Genomic DNA, 5011 nt, shown 5'->3' on the forward strand with positions numbered 1-5011 from the left:
TTCAGTGTCTTAAGCACATATGAAGGGTGAGCATTAAAAGCTCGGGATAAATGCTGTAGGCGGATAAGTTTTAACTTCCGTGCCTTCAGAGGATGGAAACATGCTATCTTATTCAGCTTGTGACTTATGCAGGCGTTTACGCCATTTTCGATTAAAGGCTTTTAAATAGTCTTGATTATCGAAAGCATGTGAAGTCAACTCGGCGATTGTATTGTCTATAAAGCGTGTACGATAGTATGTATAGCCTCCCTTATCCGTTCTCCATATAATGTCTTTAAATTCAGAACGATCAAGAGGAGGGGCATTAGAGTCATGTCTTCTTGCGAGTATAGTCTCTGTAGTCGGAGTACGACGTGTGCCTATATTAAGCGCACTTGAACCATCGGGGTTATTTATCTCGTATGTTCCACTTTTAGTGTCTGCTACAGAGATTATATATGGACCTATCCATTTAGATGTTAATACAGTAGCATTGGAATTACGTTGACGGATATTAACTCTGTCACCGACCTGATACTCTGCTATCATTTTGGTAGTGTCTCAACACTTTTGCCATTTTATTAAGGCTATATTGCGTATTTCTCGTAAGCAAGGATAAAACGTTATAAATACGTTGTACCTTCTCTAACCGTGGTAACTCATGGTGATCTAAAAAGGGGTATTTGTAACTCACTATATCTGCGACGAAAAATAGTGAGCGGGTGTAGCTCCTGTAACCGGATCAGCACACTCGTTTATCTGTGTTTGTACCCACTTAAGGTGGTACGGCCAATCATCTGCATCATCCGTTAATGCAGTACGCAAGAAGAACTTAAGTCTTCTATGGCGCGTTTCAATCGCGCCTTGCGTTTGCGGTTTATATGGCACACCTCTCTTATGGCACATGCCTGATACGAGTACTAGCGATTCCAGTACGTTATCGCAGAACTCACTACCGTTATCAGTACACATAATATCTGGTCACCCGTGGTCAGCAAAGACTTGGCAACATAATTCTGCCACGGTCTGCGTATTCTTATCCTTTGATGGATAGAGCAAGTTAAACCGTGACGCCACATCAAAGAAGTGGCATACGTAACGGTCGCCTGATATACTCTGACAACTAAAGTTGCCAGCTTAGGGTGCGCGATCTCATTTTGCTTAGCATCTTTAAGTGCGTCTACTACGTTCTGGTGCTTCAGCTTATGGGTTTGCGTCAGCCAAGCAAGAATGTTTTTATCATTCTGCTCCTCCAGAATAAAGGTAGGGTGTTGAGAATCCACTTGCGTGGTCTCTAAGTCTGTAGTGTTTCCAGACTCCTGTCCTTCTTTTGCATGAGTGTCATAAGTGTGCTCATGTACGTTTGATACACCTGACTTATTAAATAGTCGTATTATATGTATATACGCTTCAGGACTATCTTTCATTAATCCCTTTAAAAATAGGGTTTGAAAGACCTCGGGCTTGGACTTTATGTTATTAAACAGAGTCCTAGCTAGAGACTGACGCTTCTTAACAGTAGTGTCATTAGTAGATTGTATTTCTTGTGCACAGACTTCAAGTGCTGAGAGACTACAGGTCTCAGGCCAGATTTTACAGCAAGAAACCATCTTTGATTTATGGAAGTCATCAGAATTGGCTCACTCCCGAGAGCTAATTCATCAGAGTTAGCTCACTCCCGAGAGCTAATCATGTTGCTCAAATTACTCCCAAGAGTTGAGTTATTACTTAACCGACTTTCGAGAGTGGATTTAGTTTCTCAACTGATTCCCGAGAGTGGGTTAAGCCTGTCAACCACAACATATTAATAATAGCTGCGGTTCTATGTGAGTCACAACCTATGCGGTAAGGCATCATGTGATCAGCGTGAGATTTAGTTGCAGAGAAGTTGAAATAGAAAAGCATCGAGGTGTTAAAGTGTTCCGCATAAGGTTTCTCATACTGACCATATGAGGTTTTACGCAGGCCAGCCCAAGCGGCTGAACACTAGCACAAACACCTTAGGTATAAAACCAAAAGGTGAGGTCAGAAATAAATACATACATTTGCAATATATTTAAAGTCTTCTTCATTGTACTCTAACAAGTGCTGTGTTGCCTTCGAACTGCTTAACATTCAATTTGGTAGATAGTGGAATCTCTGATTCTTTGACCTTGTTAAGGAAGATCTCAGAAGGGATCCATTTGGTTGTTCCAACGGGACCTATACGGTATATTATGGTATGTCTCCAGGGCGTCTTTTGGACGGCTCAGGTACCCTGATATAGGAAAGTATCTACTTCCCTATCTAAATATATTGGCTCGCATTGTATCATGCTTATTAATTTATTGAGCCATGGATCTTTACTCCGTAATGGGCAACACAACGTGATGGTAGTTTTATGTATACGAACATAATTTAATAGCGGGGCAATTAACTGCCATGGTGGATTAGCCCACGCATTATGTTTGGAGAGATCCATTTGAAAGGCGTCTTCCAAAGGATGATTTAAAGTCCTGTAATTCGATAGTTGTGCATTATGATGTGTAGCAAACATATCTATGTTATGTGGCCCAAATATCTTTTGAGCCAATTCAAACCACCTGGGATTACACTTCCAGTCAGTGGCTAGTAACTCACGTACGGATTTGTTAAAGTCCGGTACGGAGCGTGATAACATATCCGGTAAATGGTTATATATTCCTGGCAGATGGTTTAATATCAAAATGAAACTTTGATATTGTCTCATGCCAGCGACTCAGTAATTGTGAGTCGGGTTTCATCTCTTTTATATATTGGAGAGATTATCTAATCACACATCAGCGTAAATGCTGTTCCGTATAAGTAATCTCGGAAGTGTGTTAGAGCTGCCACTATGGCTAATAGCTCTTGTTTAACAGTTAGATAATTCAACTGTGAAGCATTCATTGCTCGACAAAAGAATTGTATATATCTAGGTTTGTTATCTATAACCTGATATAATACACCTCCTAGGGCTAAGTCGGAGGCGTCTGTTGCTATTTCAAACGGCACACTATCGACTGGTCCTTGTACAACAGGGGCTTGCTGGACTGCGTGTTTGAGCGCTTTAACTGCGTCATCACACTCTTTAGTCTACAAATCTCCTAGTTTGCCTTTATGACATCTTAAGTGTCCAAAGGTTTAAGATAATCAGCCAAGTGTGGTTTTTAGGGTTTACCCCACATATGCTGTTAACATCTCTTCCTGTAGTTGGTGTTCGCCAATCTAACAGGTGTTCCACCTTACCGGGGTCGATTTTAATACCTTCCCCAGATATTCGGTAGCCAAAGGGCTGTATTTCGCTCATGGCGAAGTGACAATTCTTCTCGTTAATTTTGAAGTTTTGCGCGTTGAGTCTCTTAAGGACTCGTCTTACTAATGCGGCGTGTTCGCCATTAGTTTTGGAAAAGATGACTATGTCATCTATGTAGACTTGCACGTTAGGCATGTCTGCAAACATTTCTTCCATTACTTGTTGGAAGAATGCTGGTAAAGAGTGAAACCCGAAAGGTGCACCTCTGAACCTGTATTGTTTACCTTTCCACGTAAAACTAAAGTATTTACGATTTTGTTCATATACCTGTATTTGATTATATCCTTGTGTAAAGTCTATAGTTGTAAATACTGTAGCACCTTCCATCCTTCGCAGTAGTTCGTTAATACGAGGTAAATGGAAGCTATGAGTCGGCAATAATTTATTTATTGGACTCATATCTAAACATACTCTGACTTTCTTAAACGATCCGTCAGAGTTATGTTGGTCTACGGCTAGCAGTGCCAAGTTAACTGGCGTCTGTTGATAGTTAATTTCTATCACTCCATCTGCTAGCCATTTCTCAACTTGTTCTTTTACCACAGCCTCGTGTCTCCAGGATACATAGTTCCTTGAGGGGCACTTTAATTGTGTAAAGTCCACCTTGGTTAAGTCAAGGCTGACATATCCGTAGTTAAAACGGAATTTTGTCCAATGTGTGATCTTTACCTTCTTATTAACTAGAATCCGATCCATGATTTTGTCCGCAAAGTCAGGTATTAATGCCTTGACTGTGTTTGACGGGGGCTTATATGGTTTCAGATAGTTATCGTCTGATTGATCCTTTAATGGATCTATGTTATTTGGTAAACCAGTTACGGTTATACCTAGAGTGAGTAAATCGCTCATTCCGACTATAATGTCGTATTTCTGTGACATCTTAACTATCACAGCTTGGGTAGTGATGCTCCTGTCATCGGCCAGGGAGATTTTAACATCTGTGGCCATGGCATCACACTTAGAAGTTTTGTCATCAGCTAAAATGAGGTGAGTTGTTTGTGTTCTCCTTTCGATATCTTACATTAATGCAAAGCGATCGGGTATACATGAAATTTCTGAACCAGGATCAATCAACGCAAGGATTTTATTTCCATTGCAATATACAGGTATTATTACACGCTCGTCTAAAGAGTCGTTGTATTTTTTTTGTAACAATTGTACCTGGTAGTACTTTCACTCCAACTGAATGTCAGGCTTTTTGCCACAAGACTTGGCGTGATAGCCATTGGTCTTTTCACACTTGCCACACTTAGTAAGAAAGTGTGTACAGGTGGGTGCATGTCTGCCATTCCAAAAACCATTAGGGGTCAATTGGTACATGTCATACCCGCACTGTGCGTCGGCACATTTCTTAATATCCTTAAATGGAGGTTCATTGCCCTTCGCCTCCGCGCGTGTCCGTTTATTGGGTCGCGTGGATTGAGTGGAGTCGCGAGCACGTGTATGTTCGGGTCTCTCGTTTGAGGTCTGCCTAGATACGTACCCGTGATCGGTATGCTCCCGCAGTTTCATAACAGCCGCTTTTCCCTTCGATGTTTCTCGGTGTACGCGAAAAAGAGTGGATACAGTATCATAAAACTGTTCCCATGTAAGTCGGGATAGATAAAACTTTGTTTCATGTCCCTTGTCTCGAGCCTCAGTAGCGTATTTACGTCGCAACTCAGTGTACAGGCTCTCACGGTCGTTATTCCTTATGTTCTTACAGAACACATGCATAAC

The sequence above is a fragment of the Sphaeroforma arctica genome (genome assembly GCF_001186125.1).
Source record: "Sphaeroforma arctica JP610 unplaced genomic scaffold supercont1.378, whole genome shotgun sequence".
Lineage (NCBI taxonomy): Eukaryota > Ichthyosporea > Ichthyophonida > Sphaeroforma > Sphaeroforma arctica.